The following is an 18,301-nucleotide window of genomic DNA, read 5'->3' on the forward strand; positions in this document are numbered from 1 at the left end:
ACAGCCTGGTTACTTAACAACTGATCTCTTTGGGCTGATTCAAACATTCACTTTTTGAAGTGAATCTTCTCATAATAATGCACCACATCAGTTTCTAGGTGGGCAGTTGCTGATCTGAAAGCACCCTATGTGAAAATCTCTTGTGATTCTCGGCAACTGGCATGCAGAAGCATATTGCCCCTGACAGTGAAGGTAGAATATAGCTATTGTGGCTAGTAGCTATTGGTAGCTCTGTTCCCCATGAATTTATCTAATCTCTGTACAGAGTTTAGATAATCTGTACAAGAATCTCTCTGTTCCTTCCCATAGACCACAGCACCTGCCTCCTATTCTTACATGACTATGTCTTTCCCCTTCCCCAATACACCATGCTGTACTTTTCTTCTTATGCCGCCCGACAAGATCGGCCACACAGGGCCTTCTCTCAATCCCGCCAACAAAAACAGCCAGATTGGCGGGTACTAGAGAGAGGGCATTCTCAGTGGCGGCCCCCACTCTTTGGAACTCCCTCCCACAAGATCGCCGGCACGCCTCTTCCCTAAATGTGTTTCGGAAAGCCTTAAAGACCTGGCTCTTTCAGCAGGCCTTCGGGGTATCCGGGGAGGGTTAATTGTTATAACTGTAATGCCTCCTGCCCAGTTTTAATATTGTTGCTGCAGATGTATTGTTTTTATATTGTATTATTATATTTTATCAATTGTATTCTAACAAATTCGTAAGTCGCCTAGAGTGGCCATCGGCCAGATAGGCGACGAAGAAATTAAATTTATTATTATTATTATTATTATTATTATCACTGCAGGCCAAATCTTGCATAGGCTGTTCCAATTTGAAGAAATTGTGCAAGTTATGTAAATTTCTCCAAATTTGACTGCCTGATTTCATTTCTGCTAATTGCAGGATTTGGTTTGTTTTAATAGAGCTGAGCTGTTTATCAGCTGTGGCTGATGGGAAACGGCAGAAGCATTGAATCGGTGATATAAAAAAGCAGCCTATCTTCCGTCTGAGTTAACTCCATTTGTATGTTCTCACACAGGCTAACACCATGTTTCTGGGAGTGTTCAGGATTAACAGTGAATGTCAACTCTGTTTCAAAGGAAAACTCATCAAACCCAATATGTATGATAGTGCTTACTTACTCAGTTTAGCTACTACTGACTGCTATTAGCTTAGCCACTTACAATATCTGTCTTGCCGTTCTGCCTTTCACTTTGGAGCACAGCTTGCGCACCACACTTATGCTTTCTGGCTTCTGAGTGATCTGTAAGACACCATGCAATAGGAAAGCTGATTTTTCCTATATTTGGTCATCTGCCATGCTTATTAAATGCTTTAATACTTCACAGGCTCATTAGATAAGGACTTTTCCAACTATATTGTAGTAGGCCTCTCTAAATCCAGGGAGGAAAGTTTGAATTCCATAGCCTGCTTGTCCTTTGAAAGCAAAGCTAATCTAGATTGCAACTGAAGGCGCTGAAGGTGGGATAGGGGGAAAGCACAGACTGCTGAAGGGCTCCTCCAGGTGTATTTTTTATTGTGTATTCATGATTATTTGTGTTCATGATGGTATTGGGGCAGTTATCCTCAACCCCACTTTCAATACTGTTTGGGGTGGTCATACTGCTTCATTTCTAGTCAGTGTGCATCCCATAACTTCCTGCTGAAATCCTGTAACTTTTTATACCAAAGTTTTGGGAGGGTTTTTTTGTCCCACTTTTGTAGTGCTACAGTACACTAGTGCCCCTCCAGATGGCAATAATGTGATAACATTGGGGAAGCATCGCAGAACAACTAATAAAGCAGATGGTCCAGTATAAATCCACCAGTAATGCTCTATGTGTCAATGACATGCTGCAGAATACACCCACAAAAAACTCACCAGTCATTCTAAGTCATCCAGAGCCTGCAATATCACAACAGAGAGTAGAACCATCTGTAGAATTCCCTATCCTTGTGCTGGGAAATTTCCAAATGATTCAAAAGCCCCCAGGGTTTACTCCTAGCTCTTAGGTTACTTTATGATGATCCTGTCTTCTACTTTACAAAAGACAGCCTGCTATTTAAAGGGGTCCTCTATATGAAGGACTGTCCAGCCCAAGTCTAGTTTAAAGAACCCTAAGAATGGAGAGCAAGGGGCCTTGAAGTTGCTCATCAACAGTTAGCACATATACAGCAAGTTGAGGGGACACACAAGTCACTGTTCACAGAATTGCCTGCTAAAGTGAGAAGAATTGTATAGACATACTTTAAATAAAGTATAATTTTTCTAAATTTATACATACAAATGAGCATATGTAAATATCTAGGTTGTATCCAAGATAGCGCTAAGTCAGGGTCCCATTAATGCAAGTGCAATGCGATTTCCCCCTCTCCTCCCCCTGCACACCCTCAAAATCTGTTCTAGGGGTCCACCCCAAGCAGATTTAGGGAGGATGCGGGACATATGGAGTGCAGGAGAGAGGATAGGTCCCGTTGTGCTAGCATAAGCTTTGAGCAGACAGGACGAGTTAGCTGAATGCTGCCCTCTGTCCTCTTTTGTCCTCTTTTTTGGGTGATGTGTCAGTGACTGCCCTAGGCTACCCGGAACCAGTGCCAGCAGTGTGATAGTCCATCTCCGCATAATGGATGGGAATAATTCTTTCTGCAAGGGGAGAGACACTTGATTGCTCCATTTCCAAAAAGGGCATCAGACCAGATTTGCACCCCAGCACTGGAGATGAGTATAAGCTGCCTTCAAAGATCTAAATTAAGTATACTTTTATTTTATTTAAAAACCAGAATGTGAATAAAATAGTGGAAGAGAGTGGGTTGCATCCAACGCTGCACAAATAGATTTTGGCTTGCACAAGAGGACTTTCCCTTTCGTCTCCCTGCACACCACCAAAATCTGCTTGGAGAGTCCCTCAATCTTCTGGAGCAGTTTTTGAAGGTGTGTGGGGTAGAGATGTGCTAGATTTCCTCCCCATTCAGATTTGGTACTGAAGTTTCCATTAATTTGCTTATTCTGTAGAGCTGTGGATCGGATTTTTCTGAAGCAATTTCCCACTGATAGTTTCAAAAATGGATTTGTTTAAAAAACCCTGCCTTTAAAATATTGATATTAAGAACAATAATTTTATAGATATTTATTGATATTTCCTTTCAAAATATCAATATTAATATCTATATTTTGTGGAAGAAAAAAACGCATTAGTAAAAGCCTGTTAGGTAGATGGAATGCTTTTGAACCAGCACTGGCCAATGGATCCCATCCCTAGTGTGGGGGTCTGCAGAGTAGAGGAGAGAAGGGGCAAGTTCTAGTGTGCAAGCAACACAAGCAGCGTTTGAGACAACCCCATAGCTTTGATGGTGTTTGCCATTACTATCTTTTAAAGTGCCAGATAAGCAGTTATTTATTTATTAAATCTATATCCCACCCTTACTCCCAGAAGGAGCCCAGGACAGCAAATGAAAACACTAAAAGCAGTGATTTGGTGAGGTGGGAGGACGCTCAGACTCTAAAATAGAAAAGCTTCCATACTGCTACAAAATTTGGGAAGAGGTTCCAAAGCACAAGACTGTTTCACATATGTTTATGTTTTACTTGTATTCCTAGAAAACATTCTGGCTTGGCAAAAACAAAACAAAACAAAAACAAGTGTTTATCTGTTCTGTTGCTTTCCCAGCTCCTGGATTGGCAATAACAGCTAACAACAGAATCAGATACAATACACCAGTAAGAGGGGGGAAGCTGTTGCGATAGAGAAGCTAGTGCTGGCATCAGTCTTCCCAGGCTACAGACTCCACTGGCTTTGCAATTGTCCCCATCTACAGTATAAATGGACCCAGGACCATCAGTTGCAAACAGTATGGATCACAGAGTTTGGACATGTGGCACAAACTCCTGGTTTAAGGTGAATCCTCAAAAATGTCCTGGCAAGTCAATCAGGCATACCCTAAAATGTGCATTCAGAATTTGCATTTCAATCACTCCTTTCGCAGTCACACGGTGCTGATTCCAAAGAGAGAGAATAAACCAAATAAAACCTCTGCAAGGCTCTTCAGATGGGGCCCGGAGCATCACAAATGGAATTTGGCCTGTTCCCTTTTCCAAGGAGCACCTGTTATGTTTTAGTTAGCAAGCCCCTATCACAGGCCCCTTGAATATCACAGGCCCTTTGCCAGCAGGTGTCAGGAAAACAGCAGCTGCACCAAGGAACTGGCTACTCCATTGTCCTTTTTGTTATAGGGATGATGAAAAGGTATGTAGAGCAGGAACACATATAAAGTCAGAGTCTTGTATTTCAAGACCAACCTCCTCTTCTCAATTACGTCCCTGTCCTGGGGGCCATTGGCCACAAGACAGGATCTATGTTTGGCAAAACAAACAAATATTTGTTCCTCTCTGCCCATTATCATCGGACTACCTCACATTAGGAAACTGAGTCATCTAGCTCAGCATTGTCTGCACTGACTGGTCATGGCTCTCCAGGATTTCAGGCAGGGTTTTCTCCTATCCCTATTTGGAGATGCTGTGGATTGCTACTGGGACCTTCTGCATGCAAAAGCACATGCTCCACCTCTGAGCTACGGCCCTCTTTTGTTTCTCTTGGGATTTTTGCTGGTTCTACCTGTGCAAGAGGTTCCAAGCATCTTGCCATCTGGAGACTCCTTGTCCTGCCCTTGCTCCCTTTGATGGCTTGTTCTGCCATAATGTGTAGTTTTGTTGTTGTTGTTATGTAGCTTCAAGTCAATTTTTATTTATTTATTTATTTATTTATTTATTTATTTATTTATTACAATTATATACTGCCCCATAGCCGAAGGTCTGTGGGTGGTTTACAGCAATTAAAAACATTAAAAACAAATATACAAATTTTAAAACACAAAAAACAATTAAAAAAAACAATTTAATTTTTTAAAAAACAATTTAAAACTTTTTAAAAATTTGAAAACAATTTTAAGACTTATGGCGACCCTATGAATCAGTGACCTCCAAGAGCATTTGACATGAACAACCCTGTTCAGATCTTGTAAGTTCAGGGCTGTGGCTTCCTTTATGGAATCAATCCATCTCTTGTTTGGCCTTCCTCTTTTTCTACTCCCTTCTGTTTTTCCCAGCATTATTGTCTTTTCCAGTGAATCATGTCTTCTCCTGATGTGTCCAAAGTATGATAAGCTCAGTTTCATCATTTTACCTTCTAGTGACAGTTCTGGTTTGATTTGTTCTAACACCCAATTATTGGTCTTTTTCGCAGTCCATGTTATGCGCAAAGCTCTCCTCCAACACCACATTTCAAATGAGTTGATTTTTCTCTTATCTGCTTTTTTAACTGTCCAATTTTTACATCCATACATAGAGATTGGGAATGCCATTGTCTGAATGATCCTGACTTTAGTGTTCAGTGATAATGTGTAGAGATGGTCCCTATGCTTTTTTGGCTGCCTCATGCCAGCACTAGCCAGAAGCATGAAGACAGTCTATGTCAGGGGTGGGGAACCTCAGGCTTGGGGGCCAAATGTGGCACTCCAGGCCTATCTGGTCCTTGGAACACTCCCCAGGCTGTACCCCTTACTGGCCCTACTTTGTACCAATAATGTTTTGCCCAGCTGGAATGTGTTCCTGAACTCTTATAAGGTCTTGTTTGTCTGGAGAGAGAATAGAGAGGGTAGATACAAGCCTTCTGTACATAAGTAAAATTTATTTATTTATTTATTATTTGGTTTATATCCCGCCCTTCCTCCCAGCAGGAGCCAAATTTCCATTTGTTTCTCCTCTCTCATTTGCCTCTTGACTCCATAATGGCCACATGTTTGCCTGTCTTCAAAATGGCTTTCATTCTCAGGAGTAATAAACCTTAAGTTTCTTTATTCTTTCAACCCCCAGTCTTACCAGAGTATTCATTTCTGTACACCACTGATCTGTATCTACATCTATATTTATTGTTGTTTTATGCCTTCAAGTCAAATACGACTAATGATGACCCGATGGATCTTTCTTTTTTGTATATATATTCATAGGGTTTTCATGATAAGAGGTATTCAGAGATGTTTACCATTGCCTTCCTCTAAGCCTATGGCACCTGGCATTCCCAGGGGGTCTCCCATCCAAGTACTAACCAGGGCTGACCTTGCTTAGCTTCCGAGATCAGACGAGATTGGGCGTGTTCAGGGTAGTATGGCTGTAGGCATCTATATCTAAATCTATTCCAAGCTCAAATAAGAACAATGTGGTAACTAGCTGTATGCGTTATGGCTGAAAGGAATGGGGGAAAACATTCCCTGCAGCCATTTCAAGCCGTCTCTGTATGGGTAAGGAATAGATTAGACTGCAATCTGTTCTCTCAGGACTGAGCAGGTTCTCATGTCTCCTCACATTATTGCAGCCACCCTTACAGGCATATTCCATGTGTCTTGAATATATGACAGTTTGTTCTCTTCAACAGGAATCCCAATTGGCAAGGGAGAAGGTTATTTCCATCAAGCCTCCTCCTGTAATGATTTTCACTGCCGTCAAGTCAGTTATCGAGGAAAGGAGATGCTCTGTCCTGGCCTGGATGCTCTGGCCTGGATGTTGTTACCAGTTCTTCTCCTGATTCTGATCTGGGGGGGGAGAGTGTTTTTGGGGAGGGGCTGCTCTTTAGCAAGAGTAAGACAGCCAGAACTGAAAATGACATCGGCTGTAGTTTAAAAACTGTAACTTTAAGAATTTGTGTGTGAGCTTGCTTTTACCTCCTCCCTCCCATTCCTTTCCCCTCATTTGCCGTGTCTTTTTAGATTATGAGTCTGAGGACAGGTTGCATCTCAACCCTGTAGCCAGCCTTCCTTGTTAGGTGGGGAAGCAATATTTCTAGGTGGGGCATGTGTTTTTTTTTGGGGGGGGAGGCACATAGCACCAGCCAATCCCCCCCAACTCACTAGTGGAGAGGGCGATGCCAGGGGAAGGCAGTGACCTTCCCCCTCACTCCTCCACCATGCAGCGACATACATAATGGGCTATGTAAAGGTCACATTAACAGAAAATTTAGTATGAACATCAGGAATTAAAGGACTGGCATATTTTTTGTTTCATAACAGAAAAGGATGTTAAAGATACAGTGAACAAGGAGATGCCAAAAGGAGCTTACTCCTCTTTGAGGGTCCCTCCTTCTAGTCTTGTTTCTGACCTTCACATCTTCCTTCCTGTTGTACAATCAAGGGAAAACATTTTAACTGGTTGCTATATAAAGGCCTAACTAAACTAGGGATGGAATCCACCTGCCACCACCAATCCGCCCCATGTCCACCCAGCTGCACATTGCAGAAAAGGAGGAGGCAGATGAGGAGGGGTCAATAGGCCGAACGATTCAGTGGAGGCCATCCCAGCCTGCAGCCTGTTGCTTGCCCCATCGGGTGGCATCTCCTGTTCTTCTTCATCCTCTGCGGTCTGGTGGTCTGGGGAGGCTGTTTCCACAGCCTACACTGTATCATTCAGACTGGGGAACTTCTCTCCTACTTCCTCATTTTCCATGGTGCAGGGCTGGGTGGGCACAGGGTGGATCGGCAGTGGATTGGTGGTGGGAAGATTCCATCACTAAAGTAAGTGATTGGAAGCTAATGGTGGAAAGCAATTGGAATTTACTGGTTGCTGGGTTGATTTTTCTGCCCAGAAACCCTGAACAGACCTCATGCTGAGCTGCACACATGGGGAAAATCAGAAATTAAGCCTGAGTTACAGCCTGGGTGGTCAGCCAGCCATCTAACTGTAGAGTGCACAGCAGCGTTTCTATTTGTTTAGGGTTATTTTCATTACTTTGCCATCAAGTCCTCAAGAAAAAGAAGAAAAAATCACTACTATGATTGTGAATATAGCTAGCAATTTAAAAGAGTAAAGAATAACTTGGGGTAGATAGTTTTTTAGATGACTTTAAGTTAGCTCTTTATTTCACTGTTTAGCAATAAGCACCCACTCCTGCCCTAATCACAATAACTGCAGAATAAACAAACTCTTACTTCTTACTGCAGGCAAGCAAACATGCTTCTTTATTGCTGGTTGGGTAGAAAATGCAACTGAAACTGAAACGCTGAAACTGAAAAGCAGAGTAAAGGAAAGTCCAAACAGTGGAATCTAGCACATAATATAAAGTTCTAATATTTAACTCTTCAAGCATCATGCTACAATACAAGCTGTTTTTTTCAGGCTCACTTAAGTAATTGTGATTGTGATCAAGGAAACTGCATCCTCAGTCGGGGAAAGTCTTGAGTGAGCAGACTTTTGGGGGCTCTTCCAAATGAGGCTTTTGTTGGGCACTTACCCTGCCTTATTCACTGCATTTTTCAGACGACACTATTCTGAAATTGCTTCTGTTCTTAAAACAAACTGCCATTCTTTAAATGTGTCTGTGTTTTCCTTGCCCTGCTGATCACTGACCACTTACAGTCCATCCCTATGCATGTTTAATCAGGGAAGTACATCTTGCTGAGTTCAATAGTACTTACTCCCAAGAAAGTACACAGAGGATTTTAGCCTTAATTGCAGAAGTTTTACATTACTGGCCACCTGCTGCTCCCTTCTTTACATTGCAACTTTATATGATATGCCTCTCTCTGATCTGCAAGATTCCTGGTGAAATTCTTCACAATCTTCTCACTAAGAGACTTGAAGGAGTTATTATGTGATAAGCTGGCCTACAACTCACTGCTGCATTTGTATCATAAGGGGCATCTACTGTTTGGATCAGAACTTGGACAAGTTACTTTTTTGAACTACAACTCCCATCAGCCCCAGCCAGCATGGCCACTGGATTGGGCTGATGGGAGTTGTAGTTCAAAAAAGTAACTTGTCCAAGTTCTGGTTTGGATCCCCCCCATAAAATATTAGATAGCTGCCATCTCTTTGGTCACTTCAGCACCTTCTGAAGACCTTCTTTCAACCAGTATAAATCTTTCCCAGTCATTTTCTGTACTGAAATTGTTTTTAGATGTTTTAATTGTTATTGATTTTTTTTTTAATCCTCATGACATTTTAGTGCAAATTTCTCCTAATATATTTTTGTATGCAGTTGTGACTAATGTACACATTTTGTCAAGCACTCTCTCCTGATATAATGCATTCTTGTTTTGGCTCTCATACTGTTTCAGAAAGTGCAGATTTGATGGATTTAGCTTTAAGTGTGAACTGAATAAAATTTGTCCCCCATCCTAAATCGCTTGTGTTTGCTACCTTGGGTTCCTTTGGAAGGAAGGATGGGATATAATAAATAAATTTAATAAATAAATTTAATACAAATTTACAATTCCAGCGTTCCCAGGTAAGAGAAATTAATTGTGAAACCACTCTGAGAATTGTAGCTCTGTAAGAAAGCTCTGAAAGAGGGTCTCCTAAGAATTCTCAGTATCCTTAACAAGCTGCAGTTCCCAGGATTTGTTGGGAGGAGCCATGACTGTTTAAAGTGATATTATACTGCTTTAAATGTGTGGTGCAGATGTGAACTGAGTCAGGCCAACAGTTTGTCTAGCTCAGTATTGTCAGGGTTTGCCAGCCTTTTTAGGCCTGTAGGCACATTGATTTGAGAGCCATCAGAACCACCCCATCTGCACATTTTTGTAAAATTAATATGAGCCTTGAAAAGTACATAGGGTAGAAAGAAATGTGTAAGTGTGTCACTCTTCCAACATCCTTCTTCAGCTCTAGTACTTTTCAATAAAGGTAACCACATTCACCACCTAATGACCAAGTGGACAGTGGGAGAGGGAGGTTTAGAGGTTTTGTGGACACCAGGAGAAGACTTCAGGAGTGCCATTGCACCACATGTACCTTGTTGGTGAGCTGTGATCTACACTGACTACCAGTGGGTCCCTAGGTTTTCAGCCAGGACACTTTCCCAGTTCTATCAGAGAAGTCAGGAACTGAACCTAGGAGCTCTTGCATGCAAAGCATGTGCTCTGCTCCTGAGCTCTGGACACTCTCAAAAGGACTGTGGTGCCATGACTGAGAAGGCCCTCTTTACGGTGAACTGTAGCTCCCATCATCCCTGACCACTGACCATGCTGTCTGGGGATGGTGGGAATCGTGGTCCAGTGGCGTTTGGGGGACCAGGGTTGAAGAACAGTGTTTTATTGAATGAATGTATTCCATCCTGAGACCTGACACTGAAGAGTGGGTAACAAGTTAAACAAATCTCAGTTAGAAAAGGGAAGTCTTGCCCCAGCAAATTTTTAGAATGCTTCATTGTTGTATTGGTTTTGCTGGCCACCCTGGCCTCCTTTGGGAGGAAGGGCAGGATATAAATGTAATAAATAAATAAATAATGATAAAAATGTTTCTGCAAGACCTGCTCCCTGCATTTCTGGCTGATTTCCACCTGGCCTGGAAGGGTGGGGCCCTGTCTCTCTCCAGCTACAAAAGCAGCAACTGCTGAAGGGGCCAGAGACCGTGTGTGTGTATGTGTGCGTGAACCTGCTGCTTGGGATGTCTATAGACTACTGGGGTTTTGTTTAGTATTATATGTTATATTTTACTCTATGTTATATTTTAGTCTATGTACGCCGCCTAGAGTGGCCGTTAATTCGGCCAGATAGGCGGCCTAGAAATAAAATTTTATTATTTTATTATTATTATTATTATTAAAAAAAAATGGTCACCCCCAATCAGGTTGTAGAGTGACTTGGAGTAGGTCCATTGATGAAATTTCTTTTCACAGTCTATTGGATAGATGAAAACCCTGGGAATATGGACAAGGAGCTGCAGAATTAGGGCCACTGCACACATTATTGTTTCCCGTGTTGGGAAAAGTAACTTGAGAAGTGATATTAAGTCTTCCACTGAACGTCTTTCATTTATTCATAGCCATTAATCTGCCAGTTTTGGTTCTCTCCGTTTCTCATTTTTCCAATCTTAAATTCGGTTCTCCACAATTCTGCAGGAATTTGTCATTTTTTTAAAAAAAAAATCCTCATAAAAATTCTTCAGCATTTTAGTGCATATTACTCCTAATAAACACATTTTTGTATGCAGTTTTGACTAATGTGCACATTTTTGCAAGCAATTTCTCCTAATATAATGTATTACTTGCTTGTTTGTTTATTTATTATTTGATTTATATCCCACCCTTCCTCCCAGTAGGAGTCCAGGGCAGCAAACAAAAGCATTTAAAACACTTTAAAACATCATAAACGTTTTTTTAAATCTTAAAAAGAAAAGAAAAGAAAGGGTTTAAAAACATATTAAAAAGCATTTCCAACACAGATCCAGACTGGGATAAGGTCTTTACTTAAAAGGCTTGTTGAAAAACGAAAGTCTTTAGTAGACGCCGAAAAGATAACAGAGATGGTGCCTGTCTAATATTTAAGGGGAGGGAATTCATGTTGGTGATACGCTGCCCCAGTGAGCAGTCTTGCCATTGCATATTGCACCAGCTGCAGCTTCCGGACCAACCTCAAAGGCAGCCCCACATAGAGCGCATTACAGTAATCCAACCTGGAGGTTACCAGTACATGGACAACAGTGGTCAGGCTATCCCGGTCCAGAAACGGCCACAGCTGTCTTACTAGACAAAGCTGGTAAAAGGCACTCCTAGCCACTGAGGTCACCTGGGCCTCTAGCAACAAAGATGAATCGAGGAGCACCCCCAGACTATGGACCTGCTCTTTCAGAGGGAGTATGACCCCATCCAAAGCAGGCAACTGACCAATTATTCAGACTTGGGAACCACCAACCCACAGCATCTCTGTCTTGCTAGGATTCAGACTCAGTTTATTGGCCCTCATCCAGCCCACCACCAAGTCCAGGCAGCAGTCCAGGGATTGCACGGCTTCTCCTGGTTCAGATGTTACAGAGAAATAGAGCTGGGCATCATCAGTGTACTGCTGGCACCTCACTCCAAATTTCCTGATGACTGCTCCCAAGGGCTTCATGCATGTTAAACAGCATGGGGGACAAGATAGTACCCTGTGACACCCCACAACACAGCTGCCAGGGGATTGAAAGACAATCACCCAATATTACTCTCTGAAAATCATCCTGGAGATAAAACAGTTCCTCCAATACCCATCTCACCAAGTCGGCCCAGAAGGATACCATGGTTAATGGTATCAAAAGCCACTGAGAGATCGACAGGGTTGCATTCCCCCTGTCCTCCCTATAAAGGTCATTCATCAGGGCGACTAAGGGTGATTCAGTCCCATAACCAGGCCTGAACCCAGATTGGAATGGGTCAAGATAATTTGTTTTATCCAAGAGTACTTGCAATTGTTGTGCCACAACCCTCTCAATCAACTTCTCTAAGAAGGGGGTATTTGCAACCAGATGGTACTTGTCAGAAACCAATGGGTCCAGGGTGGGCTTTTTCAGGAGAAGTTGGATCATTGGCTCTTTCAGGGCAGCTGGAACCACTCACTCCCCTAATGATGCATTGACCGCTCTGAAACTGCACTGGAAAAGTGTGAATATTGCAGGATCTTTCAGTTCTCATATTGTTTCGGAAAATGCGGACTTGATAGATTTGGCTTTACATGCAAACTGAATTAAATTTCTTCCACATCCCTAATAGCAATGCCCCTTTTACATTTTCAAAGAAAGATCAATTTGTAAAGAGAATATTCAGTATAATGAGAACTTCAAATTGAGGTGTAAGATGCAATGGTAATCCACCTTAAACATTTAGGCTGCTTCATGGGTTAAGTTTAAATCGGTTTTGCATGTTTAAAAATGACCCACTTTCTATCCCACATGAACAATGATCACAAGTAACGTTTTCCAGACTAAAAAGCATCCTTGCCATCATTTGTGAAAAATGCTCTGAATTGTTGCCTGTCACAAGCAAAGCCCAACACGGTAGTACACAGGATGCTCTGATAGTGATTGATACTCTAGCTCAATCCATATATAATATCGACCTATAATAACCCCGCCAGAGGACAGCATGTCGAAGCAGAGAAGAAAGGACACTAAAGCCATTACTGTAATTTTGGAAATGCTTTTTCATGACAGGTACAGTGTCAACTGTCTGCTAATCCAAAAGCTTTGTGTAACAAAGTGTGAAACATCAGCCTTTTCCTAGTTCTTGATTGCCTACAATCATGGCACAACAGAGTAAACATTAACAGCCACATCACCCTGTAGAGACAGTTCGTACACAGTGTTATATTTATGTGTCTTCTGCTCCTGTGTGAATCTATACCAGGTTCAAGCCTTACATAAAGAAGCATGGCTTCAAATTCACACAAAGTGTATGTTGTCACTTTCATTCTTCACTTGTGCAAGTAATTTAAATCAGTGATGATCCGGTCCACAATCACATGGAGAAGCACTTCAAGTTTATTTATGAAATGTATATCCCACCCTTTGTCCATAAAGCTCAGGTGGGTTACCACAGTAAATATATGCACCATCTTTGCAGCCGACCTCACACATTCAGTTAATGTGAGCACAGATCCTACACAATGTGCACTTGTATACAGGTGGGTTCCCAATCGCACAGAAAGAACACTATACATGTATGATAGGCTCCGTACTTGCATACATAAAGCTGAATGCATGGAGGCTGACAGCAGAACTATTTCACCCTGTTTTGCTTCCCCTCAAGCAGGTTTTAAATTGCTTTTTAAAAATGTGTTTTTAAATTTGTATATTTGTTTTTAATGTTTTTAATTGTTGTAAACTGCCCAGAGAGCTTCGGCTATGGGGTGGTATACAAATGCAATAAATAAATAAATAAATAAGTAGGAATGGGAGATAATTTTGATTCATAGTACGTTTAAAGCCGAATGGATACAATTTACACTTTCCAAAGCAGTATGAGTGTGAGAACTGAAACACAGCCATTCTTCCAAATTTGCACTTCTGCAAGTTTTGCAATGCATGTCTCCATCCAGTGTTTACAAAAATGCCTATATTAGAGGAACGCGCAAAAATGTGCACATTAGTCAAAACTGCCTACAAAAATGTGTTTATCAGGAGAAATTCACACTAAAATGCTAACAAATTTTCCTGAGGATTTTTTTTAAAAAATGGCAAATTCCTGCAGCAAAGTAGAGCACTGAAGATTGGAAAAATGAAAAACTGAGAGAACCAAAATTGACAGATCCATCCCTACCTTTCAAGTATTTAATGTCACCTTTGAAAAGTAAATGAGGCAATGCACATGTACACCTGTGGTGAATCCTAGGAGTCTGCAGGTTGGAAAATGTGCTGCTGCGATTATAAGTGCTCACATGTAGGAAAAAATGACTATGAGCATTTGTATGTATAAGGTCTGTTTCCAGGTTTTTACAATGCTATTTTCTTTCTTACTTGCACATCACTGATGTGTTCCAAAAAGTAATATGAGACAGGCTTATACATAATACTACCTAACAGAAAGGAATGGGCATGCTAAGAATTAAGACATTGGCATTATCTATGCAACTCTTATACTGAATAGCATCTCAGAAATACAGGCAGAATATTGTAGCACTGCACTGGCATAGCTATCATCAGCACCTATTCTGAATATTAATGTGTTAATACAGCTAGTTTTAGGGAATATCCTCACTTGAGATGGGTGAATCTGTCAGTTTGGTTTCTTTGTTTCTCATTTTTCTGATCTTAGATTCAGTTTTATACATTAACCACTGTGATTGAAAGTCTGTGAGGGGAACAGGTGATCTCCTAGCAACTCTCAGCACCCTTCACAAACGTCACTTCCCAGGATTCTTTTGTGGAAGCCATGACTGTCTCAAGTGAAATAAAGGTCTGGTGTGGGTGTGGCCCCCTGATCAGGCAATTCCTCAGCTATGAGTCTGGTTTTTAGAACACTGACAGTTGGTTCTTACTGAGCATGCCCGACATTATCATTCAGTTCAGTGCTAAATTTCTTAAATTAATTAAAAATCAGCCAGGCATTTTTTAAAACATTTAAACTGTAGAAGATGAAGGTCAGAGCATGGGGCAAGATCAGTAACAGGATTACAGGTACTCATTATGAGAACTCTGACAGAAAAAAGTCCAAAAGGAGTCTGGGTTTTCTCTCTCTCTTTTTACACTTTGAACTCTTGATTCTCTCTGATTTTTTTTGCATTGCCATGAAAATTTATACGGTGGTTAAGCAAGTGTTTCTGATTTCAGGACTACAGGTTTTGTAAGGTTTTGTTTTGAAATGAGCTTATGGGAAGCATGAGAATGGCATGGGGATATTTTCAATTTAATATTGCGGAATGTGAAAAATTCATGCTGGCTGTATAAATAGCAGTGTCCCCCAAAATCTCCCACCCCTATTAATAAAAAATGTCACCCAGGCATGGTAGAGTATCAGTTCCCATCTCAGTCTGCCAAGTCTGTTTCATGGACTACATTTTGTGTCTTGTTATAAGATTCTTCATGGCAATACTGTGGCTAGATTACTTATAAAAAGTGGCATTGTATCACTACTGGTAGAATGACTCAATAGACCATTTCCCAGTCAGCAAAGGACTGACCAGTTATCTGGCAGGTGGATGCTGCAGCTAGTATTAGTTTGCCTTTGATTGCCTGATGATGCTCAAGTTGGTTATGTCCTGCTTTTTCTTTACTGATATCAGACAAACCTCCCAAAATTGACCCAAAGAAGTTTTACCCAATACACTTTAATCTTTAGTGCAGATCACTGAACAAAACGTAGTTTGAAAGAAAAAAGCTTTAGCTTGGATAAAAATACAACAGCTTGTGGCTTTGAGAACAAATTCTGAACTTCAAGCAGAACTGAAATCAAAGTTACACTATTTGCCATTTTTCTCATTCATAAACTTCAGAGAGAAAATACTGAGCAAGCTCCCCAGGTGACTCACAGTGGGAGAAGGGAAGCAAAGTACGATAGAGCTCAGCCTTGCAAATTGGAATGACCTTTTGGCCAAGAAGAATGTGCTCCTCTTATCCGCATTATGGCATACAGTATTCACCTACTAAAGCTTTTTTTTTTTTTAAAGAAGACTATATTGGGGGTTGGATTTCCATAACAAGAAAGTTAGAAAATACTTGCACATTTGGATACACTTGAGATTTGGAGCAATCTTTTTTTGCTCCTATTCCTTTAAGATAATTATTATTATTATTATTTTATTATTTATTAAATTTATATACCGCCCGACTAGCGATAGCTCTCTGGGCGGTGAACATAAAAGATAATGCTTCTAAAACTTTTTAAACTCATAGTCTGGTATGCATGGGGAAGGGGTTAATTACCCCTGAATGAGCCTTAATTCCCCAATTACCCCCCCCAACACATACAACCTAGTATGTGAACGTCCTCGTTGGTGTTTAGAGAGATCCTCAGGTGTGTTAACATACTACTCTGTGATGCTATCTGCCTGATTCTAATACTACTAATTCACCCAATTTGAGTGGAAAGATGTGTTACATACAAATGTGTGTAACAAAATGCCAGACGCACTGGGCTCCTACTAGGAGGAAGGGAAGGATATAAATTTCATAAATAATAACAACAACCACTTCTGTTCAGGCAGAGGCGCTTTGGGGGTGGGCAGTTTGGAGGAGAGAAATGGCAAGAGGAAGGGAAAGTAGGAAGCTGCCTTATACCAGGTCAGATACTATTTGTCTATCTAGCCCAGTATTGCACACTCTACATGAGTGCATAAAAAGATGCCGAGAAGAGCCCTGCTGCATCAGGCCAAAGGCCCATTTAGTGCAGCAACCGATTATCACAGTGGCCAACCAGATGTCTGTGGGAAGCCTGCAAGCAGGATCTGATCACAACAGCATTCTCCCTGCTTGTGGTCCCCAGCAGCTGGTATTCAGAATCATACTGCCACCATCACGGGAGGTAAAACATAAACATCATGCCTAGTAGCCACTGATCGCCCTAAACATCATTAATTTGCCTCATCCACTTTTAAAGCCATCCAAGTTGGTGGCCATCACTACCTCTTCTGGGAGTGTATGCCATAGTTTAGCTATATGCTGTGTGTGAAAAAGTAATTTATTTTGTCTGTCCTGAAACTTCCAACATTCATCTTCATTGGATGGCCCCCAGGTTCTAGTATTATGAGAGAGGAATAATTTTTTTATCCCTAACCACTTTTTCCATACCGGGCACAATCTTGTATTATGTCCCTCTTACCTTTTCTCTGAACTATAATCCTTCAAATGTTGTAACCTTTCCTTATAGGGAAGGTACTTCAGCCTCTTGATCATTTTGGTTGCCCTTTTCTGAACCTTGTCCTGCTTTGTCCAGTGGCTTTCCAGAGTCTCAGGCAGACGTTTACCTGATCCTTTAAACTGGAGATACCAAGAACTCAACCTGGGACCTTTTGCATCCAGAGCATGTACTCTGCTATTGAGATATCCCTCTACTTGCTTAACCCACAGAGGACCAACTACCTTTCTGCTGCAACTCCTTCTCCATAGGCCACCTAGAACTGTGTTTATCCACAACCCAGCAGTGGATTGCATAGGAGTCAAATATACCCCTCTAAACAGACAGCTGTCTGTTGCAGTGCTGATTTTCACAAGATAGAAAAAAAAGCAGGAAAAACAGACTGACCATACACTGCTATAGTTTCATAACCAAGGTTGTACTGGGGAGAGACCTGTCATTGTTCCAGCCACAGTCTAGGGTCTCAAAATGGGGCAAAGCCCCTTGAGTCAGGGGCATTGCTAGGTAGGGACCATGAAAAAAAATCCAGTTCAGTTTGCATTTTAATGAGAATTTACCTAATTCACACTTCCGAAAACAATATGTGATAAAAAAACCCAGCTACTTTGACGTCTAGGGGTTTTGTGTTCCTCCTTGCAGAAAAAGAATGTGCATACACACAAACATGCACACACAAAACTTCACAGCCTCGCAGACTGGGCTTCAGCTGTGTGAAATTCAGAGTTCTGAACAAAATATCTGTGGCTTAGGCCATGTGGGCAGGTTTTGGCAATGCTCCTGTTATTGAGCATAGAAATGTACAAGAAGATTGTGTGAACATGTATTTTGGATATGATAACACACAAGGACTCTCGGGATTCTTCATTTGGAAGAGGCAGGATGTGCAAACTGAGAATCCTCTGGGCTTCTCGGATACTTCAGGCAAAACGATAATGGGAGTGTTGCTGGGGTGTTAACTCTTAGGGCCAGAATTGGCTGACTGGGTGGGACAGAGCCACTACCTTAGGGTCAGAGCAGGTGGTTCACTATTGCTTATTGAGAACAAGAGGGGGAGGGGAGAGGTGGCAGGGAGACCAGTGCTATGCACCTGACGAGCTGCTTCCGCTTAGAGCTATGGGGGATGTTCAATCTCACTGTCCATATATGAAATATTTACTGCCTGGTGGGCATCAAAAAACATCCAAAGTAGAGGAACTCCATGACACATGTGAGCT

The 18,301-nt window shown here is 41.5% G+C and overlaps 1 protein-coding gene and 1 pseudogene across 8 annotated transcripts in view; both read right to left on the reverse strand.

The window, feature by feature from the left end:
• The window catches only part of RALY (RALY heterogeneous nuclear ribonucleoprotein), a 390,500-nt gene that overhangs the window by 280,601 nt on the left and 91,598 nt on the right, over positions 1–18,301 (reverse strand). Inside the window, exon 3 of one of the 8 annotated variants that reach the window (XM_061631640.1) lies at positions 1,182–1,261. The exons of the other annotated variants lie outside the window; for them this stretch is intronic. The gene's annotated coding sequence lies outside the window, so the exon portion shown is untranslated. The remainder of the gene's footprint in view (positions 1–1,181; positions 1,262–18,301) is intronic. 8 annotated transcript variants of the gene reach the window in all.
• LOC133388265 (5S ribosomal RNA) lies at positions 6,051–6,169 on the reverse strand (annotated as a pseudogene).

The sequence above is a fragment of the Rhineura floridana genome, chromosome 6 (assembly GCF_030035675.1).
Source record: "Rhineura floridana isolate rRhiFlo1 chromosome 6, rRhiFlo1.hap2, whole genome shotgun sequence".
NCBI classification, from domain to species: Eukaryota; Metazoa; Chordata; class Lepidosauria; order Squamata; family Rhineuridae; genus Rhineura; species Rhineura floridana.